This window comes from Acomys minous (assembly GCF_964271855.1).
Source record: "Acomys minous genome assembly, chromosome: 15".
In the NCBI taxonomy this organism is placed as follows: Eukaryota; Metazoa; Chordata; class Mammalia; order Rodentia; family Muridae; genus Acomys; species Acomys minous.
The window spans coordinates 27,935,375-27,948,326 of NC_140497.1; the positions used below are offsets into that span (position 1 = coordinate 27,935,375).

Consider the following 12,952-nt stretch of genomic DNA (forward strand, 5'->3'; position numbering starts at 1 on the left):
ATTTTATTTGATTCTCTCTTTCACAGTCCTTCAGTATAACCTATTGCACGTGTGATCTGTGGCACCAAGGGAGGGAAATATAGACATATATGGAAAGAAAGAACCTACACATCAAATACAGTCTTAGCAAGAAGGGAGGATGATGGATAGAAAATCATGATTAAAGTGAGTGATTAGTCTAAACTTCCATTTTAGCATTTAACTTTATTCACTAAACTCTTAAGAATTCCAAGAAAATAAAAGGAATTAGTAACTGGTTTAATGCTCAGCATCCGTTTTAAAATAAATTTATGAAATATTACATTTTTTCTGTTATTTGTTACTATAAACCACATTCAGATCCTTAAAAACCTGATGTGCATATATAAGCCCCTTAGGAGAATTATTTAACTACCCCAAGTTATTATGTTTCTTTTATCCATACTCTTGTTACATCTCATTAGCCATATCCAGGATTTATTTAAGCTGTGCTCCTGGTGAAAAATAAGATTACTCTTTGAAAGCGCTGAGCTTTATGATTAGTTTGCAGGAATATATTTTGGCAAAAAGTCATACCTTCTTTCTTCTAAGCTTTATAGCCCTCACCATAAATGGAGTTGAAACTCAAAGTACAAGAAGTAAATGCATAGTGGATAACTCAAGGCAGATGCCAAATGATAGAAATAAAGGCAGTTGAAACTTCAAGGATGATTAGCACTTAGCTTTGAGAAATAAGAGGATTTAAAGCAAGGACATGGAGATGGAAACTGAGAAAGATGAGAATTGTTATAAATGTTTATGGTAGGGAAAAAAAGTACACATGCAAGGATCCGGGACACAAAATGGGCAATATTTTGTCTGGGCATGTATACAACTTTAAAATTACAAAATTATATTCACAGCCAAGAGATTGTTAATAATTATAAAATTTTGTGATGAAAATGTTTCTTTTTTACAAATAGATATCTTCAAGTCCATAAATCTACATGTCCTTTATTTTTCATAGTAAAATCATACCATCCTATTAAATTTCAAATCTCATGACTTTTTATATATTCAGCAAGCATTTACAAAAGAACCATTGTATGCCTAACATTCTTACGATGCTGAAGTATTTACTATTATAATGGTCACATTTAATAAAAAAATATCAATTAATTAACCGAATTTCAAAATAAATGTTACAGTATGTCATAATGTATTATACAGGTACTTTAAGAGAATTAATTATACCAGGATGAGTTTAGTGATGAGTTGATTGATTAGAATTGGCTAAATGAAAGTGTTAGTATTCCAGGGCGGGATTTGAATGCAAGACTCAAAGGAGTTCTTGAAAAATTATGAAGAAAAACACAGGCTCATCTGGGAGACTGCAAGGCAAGAACATGTTTGCTATATTCCAAGGATCACAAAGGACCAGGATGTTTGTAGTGAAGATGGGGATAGAGTATTGGGATCAAACCACAAAAAATCCCAGATAAGATCAGGGAGGAGCCCTGCATAGATGCACACTCATCAGTAAGTCTATATTTGATTTTGTACAAAATAGTAATTATTATGAAATTGGAAAGAGACAGATAACAGGATCTGATTTAGGGAGTTTCATCAAAAAGAAGATAGATTATTTCAGGGCAAGAGTTGATGAGTGCATATTCAGGGCCAGAGAGCCACAGAAGAGCATGAGACTAGATAGCTTATCCTGTCATAATGTGAAGACAGAGCACAAAACATATGTTTGCGCTGAGCATAGAGTAAAACAAAATAGTCAATGATGAAGTCAAGACTGGTCCAATGTGAATACAGAAACTTAGTAAGTATAAATGAAGCTGGAGACAAAATGGAGCAGAATATGTGCTTTGTATATAATAAAATCCAGTGTTGTGTGTTTCATGTCCAAGTAGATATAAGAATCTGGATTTTACAGAGAGTTTTTGGTATAGACAGATAGAGGGATAGATAGATATCTGTGAATAGGGATTGTTTGGAGACATTTTTTGTTTGTTTGTTTTTGGAGACATTTTACTGGATAAGATTTGAGAACTTTGTAAAAACAGTGAAGAAAAAACACACCAAGGTGCAGCTTCAGCAATCTCCAAAGGCAAGGTTCTCAGTAGGAGAGAGGATATCAAAGCCCTGAGATAAATTAATTGGTGGATTTGGTGGTAGGTACATGCAGTCCTGAGAGCAAAAATAAAATGTAATATGGAAAAGCACCAATCCACCATTAAGGACAGCTGATAGTAAGCAAAGTTGTCTACTGAGAGCAGCCCACTGTGGGCACTGAACAGCATGAGGACCTCTGTGACAGTGTTCTCAGCCTGTGGGTCATGACCCCTTTAGGGAAGAAGGACTCTTGCACATTAGTCACCTACAACACAGAACATTACACTAGCACAATTACAGTTATGAGGGAGCAACAAAACTATGAGTTGTATCAGAGAGTTGCAGCATTAGAAAAGTTGAGAAACACTGAACTGTGGGTTCTTGAAGTAAACCCACGATCTTACTCATTTCTTCTTTGTACTCTACCACCGAGTTAGGAATTGTGTGCTCCGATTTCAAAGGAAGTATTCTTTCGTCATGAAAATTAAGTTTCCAGTTGGAGAGTTGAGGAAATCCAGAGAGGTGCAGTTTTAGACAGGGAATCATTTAAATTATGAGGAAAAAAACAGGTATTATATCAATGTATCATATATGGTTCTTTATTTCTGTACATTTTAAAGATAAAATATGTGGTCATTTGAAATAGTTTGTAAGCAGGTAAAATCATGGGGAAATAGTTTAGTGGTGGTGTCAGGTAGCACTTTAAAGCAGAATTAATGCTGTCATATGAAGATATTGTGAAAATATACATTAGGAAGCAAGGAGGCAGTTATATGTACCTCATTAAAAATGGTCCTAACTTGTTTTTAACTTCTAAATACTTTTAGGGAACGTTTTTAAAAAGGCATAATTTTTATACAAGTTGAGAACTGATATATAAGCAGGTAATAACACAGATTATCTTCTTTTTTTTTTTTACTGAAAACTTCACAAATCTAATTAATGCCTTTAATGTCAAAGATGGATGCACATATGAGAACTAAAAGAGGGATGATGTTCCTGACACTGTTGAGGTCAGAATTCAATTGGGAATAAATGTAAACAAGTATTATACTTACGACTCATATCAGAACTCTATTCAATCATCCTGGACTTAACAATGTCCACAAAATCAAATAAATAAATCAGCATGCAACATAGCAATAGTGATGCAATACAAAAAAGTTAAAAATTTACACCAAGGTTGAAATGCTAATTAAGTAACTTCACAGTACATTAGTTTTCACAAAACATAACTAATAAAAGCAAAGCAGATAAATAACTGTTGAGCATTTCTGTAACTAAAACATTTTCTTGTGGGATTCAGAACCGTGAGACTAGGGGCTGCCTCTGACTCTTCTGCTTGCTTGTAGACCCTTGTCGTCCTACTGAGTCGCCTAGTCTGGCCTTGTGTGATGGGATGTCCTGTTCTTTTCTTGTTTGTTAAACCTTTTTGGTTGATGTTCCTTGTGAGGCCTGATTATTTACTGAGTCTAGGTGGAGGGGGGTAGCTCTGGGAGAGAAGGGAAGTGAGGAAGAGAGATTGGGGAGAGGTGAAAGAGAGGGAATGGCAGTCAGAATGTAACAAAGGAAGGAAGAATAAAAATTAAAAAAGAAAGATCTTGTTTTGAGGTGAAAGCTCCAGCAATCATCCAAACATCCTGTCAGTCACACACCAAACAACGATACAGAGCTCTCTGAAGGGCATTTCTTTAAGGAAGTAGAAGTAACTAATATATTCTTTCAGGCAGATAGGAAGAAAAATATCACACGCCTAGTCATTGTGCGGCAACCTTAAGGTTTTTCCTGAAATTCTCTTCCCTCTTCATTTTAACAGGAATCAACATCCATTGTATGTTTACACCTCTGGAGCCTCAGTTATCTGATGGCTTAGCAACAGTATGGATGGTTTACGTTTGTAATAGTTTTAGTGTTTGAATGAGGATTGCTTTCAGAATGTCTCCACCTTTTGTAGCTGGAATGTAGTCATGTGTCTGGATCTCACATTTGCATGAAGAAAATGTTAATAATTCATATGGTAATATAGATTATATACAGATAAATATTTGAGTATTCCCAAGATCCTCTATTTTGTAATCCAGCTACTGCTCTTGGATATTTTTATATATGAGAACTAAATTTTTTAATTGGTCACACTTTCAGTGCTTTCTAATCTATTTTGTAACTTAGTGTATATTCTAATTAATCCAGATATAAGGTCTTAAGTTTCTGAAGCATGAAGTATTGCAAATATACTGTATTTAATACATAATTTTTTCTATGTATCTGACTATTTGGTGCCTTTCTCTCCCTTCAGCTTCATGAATCTACATATGTACATTAACTTTTACTGTATAGTACAAGCACAGGTAAGAGCTCCATTAAAGACATAAAAGTGACAATTAGACTTCTGATAAATAGCCATTTCTATTGAAAGACACCAGAATACCCTCAATGATGATCATTAATTTTGACTAATTTTAAGATTATGATTTCTAGAAAACTATACCTCCAGATTCCTATATACTGATGTCATGCATTAGTTCCTATTAGGCTAGAATCCTTGGGAAATTTAAAATAAAAACTTGGTGAATTTTCAAATGAAGCTACCCACAGAAACACTGTTTAGATACATAGCACTGCTCAGTACATGGACAGATCAGTGGTTTTCCTGATGCAGATTCCTGATGAAACAAACAAACAAATTATAAGGAACTATAAGTGATATTCTTGTCACTAGTGGAGTGATCCAGAAGGCAAAGATGATTGAGTGTACGTTCCTAGATGTGGTGCTCCTTGAAAGGAACCCGTCAGTCATATGGATGTTGTGTCATGGTCTGTTCCACATTCTTGGTTTTTTTTGTTTTTGTTTTTTGTTTTTTTTGTTTTTTGTTTTTTGTTTTTGTTTTTGTTTTTGTTTTTGGTGCCCAGTTGTCAGTTACTCTGATAAGACAGTTGCTGCGGCATTACATGTTCTACAATGACTGACCATGTTTGACATTCCAGAATTTAAAGATAAGCTATCATTCTTTCAAAAGCATTGAAATGGTTGCTAACACCCTGCAATACATCTTGATTAAATTGTCTAATTGGAAACTTCATAATTGATGACTATTTCTTTTCTATGGATCATCCTGTGGCGTTTTACAGGAGCTGCTTCACCTAAAACACAGCCAGTTGGTGCAGCAGTCCAGCTTCTTATGTTTATTTTTCTGTCTTATGTTTATATACAGTTTTGTGTTCTGGAACAAGCTCACAGTTTTGTGTATCCTAGGCAAGCATTCAACAACTAAGCTAAACTCCTGGCCCACGTTCCTTTAAAAGGAAAATTGACAGAGTCTACATCAATGCATCTTAACACTGAAGTAGCTGATTATATACTTCATGGCTTTATTTTTTAAAAGTCCTGCGGTTTGCTTACCACTCTGTGAGGATAAACTTGCAAGAGTGAATGCAGGAGCAAACAACACTGAGGTTCAGAGCAAAAGGAAATTTAATAGTCCATTGTCACTCATAAGTAACAGTCTTGGAGCACTTCCCAAGACTTTAACTTCTACATCCCATAATACTATCTTCCACAATAATGGCATAGATGAATTATGTGTTCTTTCATTAAGTTTGAAGATGACATTCAAGGCAGCAGAATTACCATAACCTTAAAAGGTCAAACCAGAATTCACAGTAGTCGGGAATACTTAAAAATGAATTGAAATACATAAATTAATGTGAAAGGAAGAGAAATGAGTTTTGGTAGAACAAAAAGTGGAATTCCATTTGCAGGAATTAGGTACTCACTATTGTTACGGATGTTTGAGGAATGGTGTCTTTAATCAAAAATTTTAATAAAAGGCCAAAAGAGTCGCTAATCACTAAGTCAGGATAAAACTTCGCTTTTAGTATTCACAAGACCCTCTGGAAAAAACAGTGCTATTTTAAAAGAATAAATGATTTGGTTTTGTTATTCTAATTATATATAGGCATATGTGTCTGTATGAAGGTATGTACATTGAATGAAGGTGCTTGTAAGGTGGGCAATTGGAAGAGTCCAATGATCAGGAGCTGGAGTTAAAGAAGGTTATGGGATCTCCTACATACGTACTAAGAACTGAACCTACAGCTCCTGGAAGAGCAACAGGAGATCTTAATTACCAAGCAATCTATCCCACAGTAGCTCAGACTAACTATGTAGCTGAGGGTGGCCTTCAGCTCCTGGTCCTGTTCCTCTATCTGCAAAGCACTGAGGATACAGGTTTACTCCCTGGTGAGAACACTGACATCAAATTGGTATTTGCTCACTCTGCTCTGAGTTGAGTTGGCTACTTCTCAATTACCTCATTTTTGTGAAAGCTCTGACTTCAAGAACTACCAAGTGTAAATTGAATTGGAAATAGGTTTCCTGGAGTTGTAAACTAATTAAATTAGAATGAGATCAAATTGGAGTCAAATAGGTTCCTAATGTAATTTGACAGTTGTCCTTATAAAAGGGATGTATTTGCACATACAAAGAAAGGCATTGTGAAAATTATTTGTGAAGATTGAAGTTTATATCATAATGACCACAAATGCCAAAATTTATGATAAATTGCAGGATAAAGATGAGGAAATGATTCTTCCTTATAATCCAGTTATTTCTGAAATAATTTTCTGCTGAGAAGTACAGTTTGGATTTTAACTTTTCTGACATGTGAGCTAATACATTTTTGTGTTCTAATCCACTATTCTTGGAAATTCAATGTGAAAGAAAATTAAATACTCGGTCAGAATCTATATCTATAAGGTAGTAAAAACCACTGCTTTTTAGTCTTATAAAGAAGACCTGATAAAAAATATTACATGGTGTCCTAAAAAGCACAGAAGAGTTACTTTCAAACCATAGACCTCAATGTCTCTGATACTGACTCTTTGGTAAACTACAACAATTAGCAAGTAGTCTAGTAATACTTAAAGAGAATAATTAAGTTAAAATACAACTTATTATTATTTGTTACCAGGAAGATCTTGTTGAGAATTATTTCTGAATTATTTGAAATCATCAAACTTTGATATAAATGTTCTATAATTATGTTGACACAGGGTAGAGTCATTTTAGAGATGAGAACACAAATTGCGAAAGTTCATAAGTTTAGGCTTCAGTCAAGAATGTTGGCCATTTTCTTAATTAGTGATTGATAGAGGACTTCCAGTCCATTGTGTGTGTGTGTGTATGATGACATTTGGGCCTATAGACCTGAGTTCTATAAAAAGGCAGACTGAGAAAGCGAAAGAGAGCAAGTCGGTAATCATGGCCTCTTCTTCATTGGCTCTTGCCTCAAGGTCCCTGACCATGTGAAAATCTGTCCTGACTCCCTTCAGTGATGGTCTAAAATGTGGACACGTAAGCCAAATAAATCCTCTCATCTCCAAGGTGCTTTTGGTCTTTGTGCTTCATCACAGCAATGGTACCTCTAACTAAAACAGAAGTGATAAAATCTTACAGCAAGAAACCTCTCTGACCTCCATTTACTTCATTTAATATGTCTCCTAGCATAAAATTAATAGAGTATTATCCTTGGAATATATCTGCACACAGAAATTAAGTTCGGTCATCTAATCCCATTAAGTTGGCTCACTGTTGTTAGTCCACAATCCTGTTTCCAGGGGCCTAGATCCAACATATCAAACATTAATTACTAACATTCTCTATAGATGGCCACAAGGAATCTGGTGGAGGCATTTTCTCAATTGGTTTCCTCTTCCCAAGTAGCTTTATCTTGTGTCACATTGACAGACACACTAACCAGGATAAATCCCATACAGCTCATTGAGGTTTGCCATAAATTGTCATCCTTTAATGTTGTGAAGGGACACAGATAGATTCTGTATTTGCTCATGAAGAAGTATGAACAAATCTACAAATAAGTATAGCTTTCACCCCTTATCCCAAAACTGTCTCTCTGTAGTACTCAGAGACCATCATAGAAATCGACAATTGCTTAAAAGGAAAAGAAAAAATTACTATGGAATGTCCATCCTCAAATGATACATATACGACACAATCCTGACACATAAGGTTTATGGAATATAGCAGAAGAGGCAAAAAGATTGTAAAAGTCAGAACACCAGGATATCTGTCTTCTACATTTGACTGCATGTTTAACCCATTAAATTTTGATGCTATGTTCACATAAAGCAAACTTAAATGAGGATTATACTCAGTGATGTCACATGTGGATGGTCCCACTCACAGATCAAGAGAAAATTAATGTCTGCTAAAACAGGTATAAATAGATCTTATCAGGGATGATCCCCCTGATAGTTATTCAAGTGGTTATGTATAAACACATACACAATTAATAAACACTAAATGGACTCAGCACATTCTCTCTGTCTGTCTCTGTCTCTGTCTCTGTCTCTGTCTCTCTCTCTCACACACACACACACACATCAATAATCAATAATAAAGGCTAGGTCATGAATTTGAGAGAGAGAGTGGAAGGAAACACAGGAGGCGTCATAAGTGGAGAGGAGTTGTAAGGTGAAGAGAATGGGGTCAAAATGATATAAAGGCAGTACTCATGTATGAAATTCACCAAATTAAAATATGTAAAATATGTAAAATATAAAATAAATTTAGTATAAATAAATATATATGTATTTAAAGTGCTTTTATAGAAAAAATTCTTCCAATGGATAGATTATTTTCAGATGAATTATAATACATATTTTAATCCAATATTGGAAAATTCATCAGACAGAGAGTTTCTCTTATATCGAAATTAAATCTGTAAGCAAGGTGAATGATTCACAAAATATATTTGTCCCAAGAGGAATTTGTTAGATCAACCCTGTCCCTCAGTTATCAAAGAAAAGATGAAGAGAGTAATAAATTTCCTCTTTGGAGTTCATTATATCTCTAAACACATACGTCTGTTAACAGTTGCTTTGGCATTATTCATATTAGCAAAGATAAAGATCACCAAAAAGGGAATATAAAACTAACGTTTCTACCTTTAAAACTAAATTGCTTCCCACTTTGGTATCTCCTTCTAAGCCAACAACTAGATTTCTCTGCTATAACAAGGGCATATGTAAATATGCAGAATTCTCAGATGAAAAGATTATTTGTGTTTAAATCATCTCATGCCTATACAGCCTTGATATCTATAAACTATTTTCAGTATTGCTCATCATAATCAAGTAAAAATATAGGTGATGAATGAAGACATGATCTTTCACTTTACTTTGGTGATTCACTTCATATGGGAATCAAAATCAATTTCACACACCTTCATCCTTCAGTCTATATCGTTTCCAAAAGGGCTAGCTGTGTTTAATCCTGTGTAATTCCTTTCTAAGGAAAATGAGTAGAATTCAAAATGGATTAAATATACCAATGGATTTATATGTATCAGGTACAGAATCTCTCAGGGATCATACATATGCCATTATTTTTTGTCATCATTGAGATGTAAGTGTCTATTGTGAAAGGCAGGCAGGATTTGTTTCACTTGTCAATTCTGCATATATGAAATGATTCTTATATCTCAATTTCTTCAATATCAAATGTGGGAAGCCATGCTCACATTCGCCATTACAAGATGGCGCTGACATCCTGTGTCCCATGCTGACAAACAACTAATCTGCACATGTGCGAAGGGATTTTCCACTCGTTGTGCTCTGCCTCTCTTGTGGCGTCATCTCGCCCGATGAGCAACAGCCAATCAGGGACTGACACATCCTAAGCGGAGGACAGTTTCCTATATAAGGGATGGGTTTCTGCTGTTTGGTCTCTCTGTCTCCATTTTACTCGCTGTAAGCTTATGCTCTCCCTCTCAAGATGCATTAAAGCTTTACTGCAGAAGGATCCTGTTTGTGTGTGCAGCGTCGTTCTTGCTGGCGAGACGGTAACGCTAGCCACATATGGTGCCGAAACCTGGGAAGACCACACCATCGTCAGCACCTTCGGAGAGCCCCTGACTACAGGGAGGATTCAGAACTGCAGGGTTGGTAAGTTCGGAGAGGTATGCATATTTTTGAAATTCTTGGGCTGATTCTAGCTGTAATATTTACTGCCGTAATTGTCAAGAGGGCAGTAGATGAAGGACAGGTCGCCCTAGAAGAAGTTCAGGATAGCATGTCAGAAACCGAACGTAGTGAGTGGTTGGGTGCGCGCTGGAAAAAGGATGCCCATAAAAAGAAAAAAGCTCAGGACCCTCCTGTAAAAGGAGTGCAACCCCCCTCAGGACCTAGTTCACTGCCGAGAGAAATATCGCAAAGGTTTTATCCTTTAAAGGATCTTGAGGCATTGAATATTGATAACTCTACAAGCTCTAATACCTCTGACAATGAGACTCCTGATTCGGAGGAAGAAGCCGAATTAGAGGAAGAGGCAGTCAGGTATGAGGAAGAGAGATACCACCTAGACGAACGAGAGGGTAATAAAAAATCCTCCCTCAATTCATCTCGCAGGGTGGCACCCACTGCTCCTCCACCCTACGAACTACAGTCTAGATTTTCCTTCTGGCTGGAAAAGATTCGTAAAAAATTACATAATTTTTTTCCTGTGTTTGAAACAGAGAACGGGGGTCGAGTCCATGCTCCAGTGGAGTTCAATCTAATAAAGGACTTGGCTGAATCTGTTCGCAAATATGGGGTTAATGCAAATTTCACCCTGGTAATGTTAGAAAGAATTGGCACTGGTGCCCTAACTCCTTCTGATTGGCAGATGGTGGCCAAGGCCGCACTTCCAGATATGGGCCAATATATGGAATGGAGAACCCTGTGGTTCGAGGCCACTCAAAAACAGGCTCGGGCCAATGCCCTTGCACTTACCCCTGAACAGAGGGATTGGACCTTTGATTTGTTAACAGGTCAAGGTCAATTTACTACAAATCAGGTAAATTACCATTGGGGAGCTTATGCTCAGATGTCACAGACTACAATTAGACAAGTTTTTCAGTCCGCGGTAAAGCGGGGGACGTTCGGAGACCCTTTAAAAGTGGGAAACTCTTCGTCATGTCTGATCAGGGTGGCTCAGAAAGGGCTGCTGAAAACCAAAGGCTTGAGAGACTTGTGCTAAAAACGGAGTTGCTCACACAGGAACAGCACGAGGAGGGTAGGAGGAGGAAGAAGGCGGAAGAGGCCACGCCCGAACGAGATAATCCTCCATCTTGGCGTGCCTCGGAACTGGCACCACCGCCTTATGCGGACACTTCACCTTTATCAGCACCACAGGGGAACTATCATTCTCTGTGCCCAGAGGTTTGGAAGCAGGCTCGTGCCACCTTCCCAGGGTTTGAGGATGCCAACACCAATGGCCATGATTAATGGAGGAGCATTTGGTAATGCTACTCTCAGCTGGAATACATCTGACCTTTTTTGAAACTTCTAACAGGTGATTCGGCTCAGATGTGAATGGAAATGTCAGGGTTATGCATTACATCTGTGCCATATAATAATTTTACATGAGCTGCTAATTTGTCTAAGAGTCTTTCAGCTTATCTCCAGGGGAACTGGTCCACAGAGTTTGAAGAGATCTGCGCACTGCCGCCATTGTTACATGCGTGGATGTATCCACCGCTGAAGGCCTTGCCTCCTGGATTCAACAAGCTATGCATCATCTTAAGGAGTGGGCAGGTATCGGGGCTTTAGCTATGGCCCTTCTGATTATCAGCTTCCTCTGCCTTGTGTTTCTTCGACGCTTGGTCATATCCCGAAACAGAGACCGTGCCCTAATTGCACAAGCCTTCTATGCTATTGAGGCTGGACAGTCCCCTCAGGCTTGGCTGGCGGCCTTTAAGTCCTGATCCTCGTCACATTCGGGGTGTAAGGCAAAGCACTGCACAGGAAGTACATTGTTTGCAGTTAATGGCTTCCTGGAGAACACGTCTGATTGCATGTGGGCTGACACCCAAAATCCCACCTCCAGAAAAGGTGTCGGTCGGGTCCAGAGCTAGGCTGGGGCCGAGCCCCTAGCTAAGTTCTGTTGTACATCAGTGGCCAAACTTCAGGGCGGGTTTCGCACATGATCAAGGTGAATAATCTGGGTTATGGGCGGTCATACATCAATGCCCTCTGGAGATCAGACCTCTACTCTCACCCGTTTCGTCCTGCTCTTACAAAATAAAACAGGGAGGACTGTGGAGAGCTGCGATGTGCCGTGCCTTAACAAGGCGCAGGTTTCCGCCATCCCGACGGCGAGCGCTCTCTAAGATAAACAAGTCCTTATATGGCAAAAGGCTGTGCAAGGGTAACTGGTGATCTGATGACGCGCAGTCCTGCTCTGACACGGACCTATGAGGAGGTGACACCTGGCATGAGCTGATTGGCCCTTGAGTTGTACTTAAGCTTGGCCCTTCCCTTCTTCGGGGCCATTCCCACTGAGCTTAATCCTGAGTAAAGATCTCGAGAAGAAGTCTGGTTGTTGGCATCTTATTTCCTCTGGACGGTCCGGCGCCGACAAGTGGATTTAACTGGCCCAACTGGGCTGTGAACAAAAATTCCCTGGACTATGTGTTACCTCGGTTCAATATAAAAATTTCACTATAGCAGCTAATCTGTCAAAGAGTCTCTTTCAGTTTATTTTACAGAATTGGACAGTGGAGTTTAAACAGACCTTAAGAGAATTGCGGACTGCTATCATTCAAGTCAATTCCACACGGCTGGATCTGTCACTTACTGAGGGATTCTCATCGTGGATATCCTCAGCCTTCTTCTTTAAAGAATGGGTTGGGGTTGGATTGTTTTGAGCTGTAATCTGCTGTGGATTAGTGTTGACCCTATGGTTGGTCTGTAAACTCAGGGCTCAAACAAAAAGAGACAAGGTGGTTATCACCCAAGCACTTGCTGCTTTAGAGTCTGGGACCTCCCCTGATATATAGTTAACCATGCTTAAGCAATAAGTCGCTGGCTG

General features: G+C 38.1%; 1 protein-coding gene and 1 long non-coding RNA gene across 3 annotated transcripts in view; one reads left to right on the forward strand and one right to left on the reverse strand.

Annotated features, from left to right (window-relative positions):
• Window positions 1–12,952, reverse strand: part of SGCZ (sarcoglycan zeta) — a 929,136-nt gene that overhangs the window by 359,583 nt on the left and 556,601 nt on the right. The window lies entirely within an intron of this gene.
• LOC311584154 lies at window positions 9,703–12,454 on the forward strand. Its single transcript, XR_014774808.1, has 2 exons — window positions 9,703–10,047; window positions 11,548–12,454. It is a non-coding gene; the product is annotated as an uncharacterized lncRNA (long non-coding RNA).